A 9827-nucleotide genomic window follows, 5' to 3' on the forward strand; every position below is an offset into this window, starting at 1 on the left:
CAGCCGTCCATCAACTGCTAGCTAACACCTGTATTTATTATTCTAGCCTCTTTACAATATAAAGCCTTTGAGCTGTTGTCATATGGCACTATATAGATAATTTTTAATTGAATATTGATCGATCTATTTATTTATTCATTCATTCAACTTTACAGGTGACCCTAATTCATTTATTCACCAGATAATAAACAAGTGACAAGCACTGGAGCTAAAATATGGAGTGTCATAAACTGCATTTCCTCTAGCGGCCACTTGAGGCTAAATCCATTAGTGAGTCAATCCTATTTTAAAACTTTACAAAATAAAAAACAAACAAAAAAGTTTACACTGATACAAAATGTGATTTTGGTCTCTGTGGGTAGCTTCAGAAGTCTGCAGAGAAGTGAAGTGATTTTTTTACTAACTGAATTTGATTTGGAGCTGGGTATGCAAACACAGACAGCTGTAGGATAGTTTTCCATGTGAGGAGAACTGTAAGTGGACTTCTTCACAGTGTTTGTGCTGCTGGAGCCATTTGAAGCATTTGTTATAGAATTATCTGACTCATGTCAGGGCTTTGTGTGCGCTACAGACCGGCTGCAAAGTGTGATTAAGTTTAAGGAGTAAACTTCTGGTATTAGACTACTCTAAGTGTGGTACTGAGGGCCTAGAGTGCCAAACTGAATTCTATTTAATTCATTCATTTCGGCCAACTAGGCCCTCCATAAGTAACTAGCTATGTGTGTCTGTGCATGGCACCTCTGCAGGTCATGGATGTAGTTTGCTAATTATGCTTGCGAGCTCCTGCTCTCCTTCAAATGTTGTCACGTCTGCTCTCGGCAAAGGGCCATTGTTGAGGTTTCGAAATGCAGAGTCCAAAACCAGCAGGTGATATAACAATAGATATGTTCATGTTAGCTGTCATTTTGTTTTAAATTAGGCTAAGATAGCTTAAGCTAAGCTGTCTGTGGGCTAATATTTAACTACAATATGGTTAACTGTCTAGAGTTTTCCCAGCTCTTCACACAATAAGGATAGGCTTGAGCCATGAACAGGACAAGGATTTAAGAAATCTAACAGATGGATTTATATTGGATGTATTTTTTTAATCCAATCAATCAATCAATAGATAAATTTCTTTTTTTGTTTTTTTAAATTGAGTTAAAAAGAATGTAAGCTGGTCGTACAATTCCAGCTTCTAGTAGGACTGATGGGCGTCCCAGCGCCAGTTGTAATTGTGGTTTCCTGTCAAGCCCCTCCCTTTTTTTTGCAGGAGGCTGTTGCATGGCAACTCTACATTATGCAGCCGCCCATGAAAGACTCTTTTCAGATGAAATAGAAAGAAAGAATCGAGTTATTTGCATTCCTTTTCCATTAATGATTGTGTTTGATGCAGGAACAGGCTGCGTAACGTTTATTGTCTGGTGTGCGTCAGAGGTGGGGGAAGGGTGACGCATCTGAAGGCCTCACTACTATTTTAGAAAACTCAGGCAGTGTGTGTGTGTGTGTGTGTGTGTGTGCCACAGTCAAAGGGCAGCTGTTTAGCATGCGATGCACAATCACAGGCTCAGTGCAAAGATTTCTGTTTCTTCTCCGCATCCCACCTCTGCTTCCTCACAGCTAAAGCGGTACAGTGACAGCCTAAAAAGAGTTTTAATAAAGGCTGAAGAGGAACCAGAACACAAAAGCACACCAGTGCATGTAAAATTTCACATTCAGAGTATGTGAGCAAAAGCTCAGAAGCATCAGCAGTAACCAGCATTTATTTTTAAATTAATTCTTATTTACTTAAATCTACACAAAAAGTACACAAAAGTAAAATAAAGGTGTTAAATGCACATACTGGACTGAAAAAGTCTAATATTAATCTTTAAAGTAAATATTAAGGCGCTGAGACGGCCATACGAACATCAAATATTTACAAAAAGTCCAATTTTTGTGGCCATGCTCTGGCAGAGTGCTTTTTAGTTTTAGGCCAGACTGGAGTTTTACCATTTGACCATAATTTCATATCACACCGGTCCCAGCTGCCCGCACCTGCTGCTGTTATTAGCTCAGTGGAGCATGGCCGGATTAGCAGAGGGCTCTGTGAATGGCTGCTGAATAATTGAACAACTTCTTTTGTCTCATTCATGCTGTTTGTTGGAACACATGATTGGGACATTACAAATGTCCAGCCTGAGGCTTTAATTTGGCCATCATTGCAAGTTATTGCAGGCAAATGTACACTGAAGTTACTGCACAGTTACCAGGCAATCTACTGATACTGACAAAACGTACAGTAAGACTAAAGAGCAGCAAAATGTTTGTGGTGTAGTAAAACCAAAAGCTTGAAACAGAATACATTCACTCACCTATGTTAGGTACCTGTTCAACTGCTTGTTTACGCAAATATCTAATCAGACAATCACAGGGCAGCACCTAGACGTGGTAAAGACAACCTGCTGAGGTTCAAACCGAGCCGCAGAAGGGGCAAAAAAGGTGATTTAAGTTGCTTTGAATGTGGCACGGTTGTTCACGTCAGATGAGCTGGTCTGCTGAGATTTTCCCAACTGTCATCTCCAAAGCATATCCACTCAGTCGTCATTCTCTGGGCATAAATGCCTTGTTGATGTAAGAGTTTAGAGAAGGATGGCCAGACTGTGTCAAGCGACTAAGAAGGCACAGCTACAGCAGCAGAAGGCCACACCGAGTGCCACTCCTGTCAGCTAGGAGCAGGAAACTGAGGCTACAATTCACACCAGAAAAGCGCTTTTTACCAGCTGCTAATCATTTAAACACCACAGCCCACCTGAGTATTGTTGCTAAACATGTCCATACGATCCAGCCAACACGTCTGCAGCAGCTGTGTGATGCTGCAGACATCTTGCACCTTGTTGAATTTATGCCACAAAAGGGAACCCAGTAATATGGAGCTGTACCTAAAAAAGTGTCTGGTGAGTGTAAAAGTCTGCAATTTAGAGATTAAAGGAGAATTTAAAAAACTGAGTGACTCAGGTAACATGGTGTGAATATCACGTTGGTTCATAAACACAAAGACAAAGATAGTCTTGTCTTATTGCAGCACATCATTTGAAAAGCGCTGAGTAAACTAGCATGGGGGAGATGTTTTATATCAGTGAATGAAAAACAGCCTCACCTCATGTTTCTGTTCCGGTCTTCTCTCCGGAGCACTTCCTCTCTGTGCTGTGAGGTCAGTTCAGGGGCTTGACTTTCACCACATCTTCATGTAATGAAGATCTGAAGACAGAAGAAAGCCCCACTCAGATCAGCTCTTGACTGTCACTCGCTCTGTTACCGACTTACTTTTAACCCACTGGTTGTATTTATAAGGTCATTGATTGCTTCACTTCTTTTTTTCACAAATCTGAGCAGTTGCATCCAAACTGGCTGCTAATCTGTGTGCTGTAATCACAGGTAATCCCTGAGGCTGTAGTAAGTATGAGTGTGTGAGTATGAAACTCCTAGCATGTTGTTTGTGGGCTGTAGACAGCATTTACAGGCACACGCTTGTTTAAAGGTCACAGTGATGGAGGGAGACTAATAAGCAGTGACAGCATGTCCTTTAAAGTGATACGGAGTAAGGTCATCACCAGGGCAGCGTAGTAAAGCTCTGACTCTAATAACACATGACGTTAAAAAAGTAAACTATCAAACCACAGATGACCCTGCATCAGCCCCAAATTCCAAAAAGAGTCGCAGCTAAAGGTGATTTTCATTTTACAGCTTCATTTGTGGCTTTTGATGCTTAACATCAGAGAAAACTAAATGCAAATATTAAGACTTCATGTTAACTTCTCACTTGCAGAAACAGCTGCTGCAGTAAATATTCAGATTGCAGAGGTTACAGAGGTTGCGACTCACTCCTGTACGGGACCACGCCTGTTGTGTCTGATCCCAGGTGTCTGCTTCATGACGTTAATATAAAGGAGACTGTTTATTTGCTGCTCTTCTATCCACCAAACAACCCTTCCAAACCCAGGGATGATTAGAGCTTTCTCTGACTAACCAGGCTAACCTTCAGCAGGGAGAAGACTTTTACTACCTGCAGCAGTGAGAGTAAAGAGCTGGCTCTTCAGGTGTCGCCCTGAGCTGTAGGATAAGGAGGGATTGAGAGGAGCATAATCCCTCGCACATGGCTAAAGCGCCTTTGATCTGGAGATAAACGTGCCAAGTCACGAGCTGCTTGACATCTCGTGCTTTGTAGTGCTTCCTCTGGAAGAGATGCAGCCCAGTGTTGAACCTGCACCACTCACTGCACCAGTTGACCACAGAAAGCCTTACATAATAGTTTCTGTTATGGTCCTGGCAGATCTGAGGTTTTCTCCTTTTTCCTCCCTCTGTTGTCTCTCTTCTGTCTGTTGTAGCTCTCTCTCACTCTCGGGTGGAGTAACGGGCTGGCGTTTTCTCGCTTGCCCGACTGCAGGTGGAGTTTCTTTCTCTGAGGCTTTCTCCACCACACCCATTCTGCACTGGATCATTGACTCATGCTATTTGGGCGACCGTGGCTCAGGGGGTTGGGAAGCGTATCTATAACCGGAAGGTCGCCGGTTCGATCCCCGGGCTCTCTGTCCTGGTTGTTGTGTCCTTGGGCAAGACACTTTACCCTACTGGTGTTGGCCAGAGGGGCCGATGGCGCGACATGGCAGCCTCGCTTCTGTCAGTCTGCCCCAGGGCAGCTGTGGCTACAACCGTAGCTTGCCTCCACCAGTGTGTGAGAGTGAATGAATAGTGGTATTGTAAAGCGCTTTGGGTGCCTTGAAAAGCGCTATATCAATCCAATCCATTATTATTATTAAGGACCAACTCGGGCTGCTGCTCTCTATCAGGTTATTGTTGGTGTTGTCATCAACCTGGCTCTCTTGTTTGTTCTCTAAAGTGATAACACTAAGTTTAAAAGATCTCCCTGGAATCCCGTCTGCCTGCCAGCTTCCCCTCGTGCACCTGTTTAACACTCAGACAAGTACAGTCTCAAACTGAAATCACCATCAATGTAAAATCTCATCATACTCACCTTGGAGGCTCCTCCTTTCCTCTGTCCTCCTGGCAGAAACTTCATTCCCATGTTTAAAAGAATAAAATCAGTAAAACTTCTATCATATCAATATATTTAAGTAGTGCTTTATAATATGGCCTGTGACTTAGGGTACAGTTGCCTTATTATTTAATGCAATTCCAACCAATTTTATCAAAAATTAGCACATAATTATAATTTATCTACAAATCCTCGTGGATACACTAGAATAACGGAGTACCGATTCAACTTTTTACAAGGAAAAACAAATAAATCTACTGTAAGTAATCTTTGGCTTTTTACATTTTATTTTCTTTTATATTTGCTTCCATCATAGACATTTCACAGTTTAATTGTCTTCCTGTATTACATATAAAAATGCAGTTTACTACTGTTTAGTTATTTCTTTTCTTTCTTTTTAAATTTTCTACACAAAAGCCACTTCATGATACCCCTGCCCCTCAAAGTATTGCATATTTACAGTGAATACAGTAAAATGAGGAAATGCTTTTTTGTACACACTACGTGAAATTACTTACAGTATAATTTGTGTCTTCTTTCCTGTAAAATCTTCAGTTATCACACCCTTATTCTAATCAAACTACCAGTCAGTTCAAGTAAAACACATTGAAATTCTATTCAGTTCAAGGGCAAACGCCCTCTTAGTCACAGGTCGTATTATTATTAACCAAATCTAACATTGCACATTAATGTTTGTGGGTTTTTTATTTGACTGTTGTAGGCGTGTGATGTGTTTTCCAGTGTTTACGTGACTGACAACATTCACCCATTCATGCAGTCTATCCCAGCTGTCACAGAGCGAGAGGCGGGGTAAACCCTGTACAAGTCACCAGTCTGCTGCAGGGCTTGACTGAGACCAGTCTTACCATTTATCTATCGATGGGCGACCATATCAACGACTCCTGAAGAGATGAAACATGTCTGAGCTGTAACTGTGTCCTCAAAGAGTAGAAAAATCACTATCAATGTATCAAATCCTTGTTGATTTCATTAAGCGGTTAAATGGTATCTAAAACAGAAGACAGGATCAGTGATTTTAGAAAATGAACTCATGTCTATGTGCAATGGAGAATTTTCAGACTGTGAAGTTCATCTCGCTGAATAAAAAACTCCACATTATCCTGCTCTGTCTCCGTGTAATCTTTTAGATATGTCACAGGATGATGTGCCATTTATCGTATGCAAACAATAGTCTGACTGTATTCTGTGATCGTGGCAGATAGATAGCTTATCTCTATGAATACTGATAGGCTTACAGCCCCTCTCTGTAAAAAAAACATGCAGAACGCTGTCTGTGCTGTTGCTTTTTTTTTATCTCCTCATGATGCTGCATTATGTTTCTATTATCTGCTGTCTGTCTGCATGTTAGGATGGATGACTCATTCACAGTAGACCTGTGTGTGCTGCATTTTATGGTAATAATGGTAATATATACATACATATATATACACACACATGTCTACATTTTACAGAGTGAAACTGGGTAAACTTGAGGGATGGGACACGCTTCCTTTGCTATGAGGTCTACATGTGCCTGCAGAACAGGGATAGAGGAGGGTTTTCCAGGCTTTCCTTCTTGAATGGAGCAATGATCTTACATTTAATGTCAGCTGTAGCACAAGAAGAGCGACCGGTCAGTGTGCAGACAGCTTTCCAGTGTTCCAACACTGTGTGACGCATTTCAGGTCAGCGTAAATCATTTATTCCATCCATCTGACATGGTGATGGGCACCTAACTGAAGAGCGGGAATCCCTTGGGAGACAATCGCCAAAAATTATTAATGTCAGCTCGAAAAGTTTGTTGAAGTCGTCACAAGGCCGAGCAGATTCCACCTTGTGGGTGTCCAAGTGACAGTCAGGTTTGTTTGGTGTCCTTACCGCGACCTTGAGCTATCTTTTTTTAGGAAATTGGAATCAGAAAAACATGATTATTGATTTTTTTACTATGTTGCTGTGTACAATCATTCAAAAACAAAAAAGTCCTGGCATTAAACCAACGGGTATGTAACAGCAAACCCTCTAAAATCTCTGAAGAGGAACTGAAAAGCCAGAAAACATTCTGAAAGCTGAACTTGTCCTTTCAGGTTAACCCTGTGGCATCACCATGGCACCTCTGAGGTCTTCCTGAGTATCTATAACATCATCTGTATGAATATTAAGGAGACACTACAGAAGGGCTTAAATCAAAATCATTATGGATGTACAGAGTAGATAAGTGTACTGTCAAACAACTGAGTCCTTGATGGTTTTATCATTATCATTCATGCATTTGTCAAAGATTCTTTTAGGTGATGTACACAAACCTCAAAAAAAGATTCTTCCACACAGTGAATACACTTCTAGACCTGCTGTGTTAACATCCTGGCTTTAATTTTACAGGAAGAGAGACAATTCTCAGACCAGTTTTTGAATGATCATACAGTATTATATAATTTATACAGCATTATTAGTTTTGTGGATTTGTTTTAACATTCTGCAATAAACTATGCATATTTATTTCTGAGAAAAATCATTATTACTGGGAAAATACAGCAGAGGGTGCAGTTTATGAAGGCATGATGTGGTAAGGTAGGTGGAGACAAGCATGTGTTTGAGTCACAGAAGAGCTCAGACATACTCTGCTGCACTCTAGTGGTGTAAACATAGAGGGGGAAGTATTTTTCCATACACTGAGTCACTAAAATTACTAGATCATCTTGTTAAAGCCTAATTTTCTGTTTAACACAGAGATCACATTTGTTTGTCACAGTTATATGATAGAAGCACAGGTCTATGATAATGCACTCCCCAATAGCAGCAGCCTCCCTCAGCAGTGTAATATTAATGAGGAACAGCAGATTCAGGGCTCAGATTGTGAATCCACGGAGCAGAAATAGTTAGTTTAGCAAACTTTCAGCAGTATTTCTCTGTAGAAGGTGTAGTTGTTGATTTCACCATCGTACATCATCATGCCGACTATTAAATATGCACAACTTCAGCCTGCTCAGCAGACCAGATTCTTCAAACATTCATGATTATTACCGGATATCCATCTGTTCAATTAGAAATCACTGATTCTCAAACTGTGGGGCGGGACCCATCTGTGGGACACAGCACCACTGTAAGTGGGCCTTGGATGAACAAGAGGAACATTATAAAATAAAATGACTTCTGAAAGGAAAACTAAACAAACATGAGTTTGCTGACGCTCATGTGCTGATCTTTCATTTGTTGTTCTACTTGGATTTATGTAATGAATTCAAAAGTGCCTCCAGTGGGTGCGTGAGCTTTTCTGTGCATGCAGAAAAAATGTTAAAGAAATGGGAGGAGCAAGTTTCCAGTTTACACAGCAATGTGATTTATTTATATCAGCATCAGAAATATAAAGTGGAACAGTAATAACACATTTGCAGCCCTGCGGTCTAGTGATCAGAGGTGGTCATTTTCTTTATGTATTGGAGCTTTTTTTGTTTTTTCCATCATGAAACTTCAGATTTAGAGATGACCGAGCAGAGCAGCAGAGCACCTATTTGCCTCAGCTGTGAAAACAAAAGACAAGTCTTATTCTCAGAGAATCACATCAGAGTCCAAATACATCCTTGGGCAACGAATGCTACAGTAAGACAGGCTTGTTGCAGTGGGGTCGGCGTGTGTCAGTAACGAAATGACTCACTCCAAACTTTATAAAGTCACGTAACTTTTAAGCAGCGCTACAAAACTTGTAACGTGACGAAGGTGTTGCTGTACAGAGCTGACAGGACACTTTATAATGGAAACTAATGTTACTATGGTAACCATTCCTTAAATGCAGAAGCTGTGGTGATGAGAGCGAACAAGCATTCAAACTCACAAGCAGCTCTGCTGCTGTAAGCTGTTGTCATGTAATGTAAAGGGCACCCATTGTAAAGCTTAAAATGATGGCGCGGTTGTGGAAGCATCATCTTTCCATGAGGTCATCAAACAGTTGGAGTTTTCAGTTTGTTTGTTTTTTTATAGAGTGGACATTTCCATGACTCAGCTTTGGTTAGAAATGAAGTGGACACTTTTCTTTTTTTGTCAGTGTAGTCTGAAAAAGGTTACATTTACAGGAGGGCAATCTTTCAAAGATCTCAAAGGAGTCTAAAAGTGTCAGTTAAGGGTTTTCCAAAATGTTCAAACACATCCACTTGTTTTTTCATACATCAAATACATTTTAATGTAACTGCTCCAGACAGACATTAAGTTGAGAAGTCACTATTTTAGTGCTGAAAATGTGAGATTTCTAATTTATTTAGAAAACAAACAGCTGGTTCAGATGGTTGGACAAAAACAAGCATCGCAAATGATTCCTTTGGTTTGATGGGCTTGAAGATTACTTCTGATTTTTGCTACTGGTGGGATTTAAAATTCCTGAAAACATGTGTTAATAGCAACTATCACAGCCCTAAATAACTCTGATACTGTAACAGGAGGATCTATATTTAGGTGGCGTCAGGCCACACACACAGTGGTTTGTCACACTGGGCCTATTGTGTCATCAGTCCATCAGCTTCATTTGCATGACAGGGAACAGGAAGACACTCGCAGCATGTCCACACCCTGCAGGTCGACCCTTGCTTTTTAAACATCTGTGCGTGCACACATGATTTATTCTCTTACTCTTTATGTTTTTATGAAATATAAACATATGAATGGTCAGAAAACATCTTTACATTATTTACAAAGTGACCAGCAGAGTTTGACTTTGATGTGATGGAAGGCAGTAAAGTTTCTACTCTCCTTTTACAATCAAGGAGCTTCTACTGGTGATTGATCGGCTACATTAAGCTTTAAGGCAATGCACTGTTGAGAGTGT

The sequence above is a fragment of the Haplochromis burtoni genome, unplaced genomic scaffold (assembly GCF_018398535.1).
Source record: "Haplochromis burtoni strain Fernald_Lab_line unplaced genomic scaffold, NCSU_Asbu1 Contig_122, whole genome shotgun sequence".
NCBI classification, from domain to species: Eukaryota; Metazoa; Chordata; class Actinopteri; order Cichliformes; family Cichlidae; genus Haplochromis; species Haplochromis burtoni.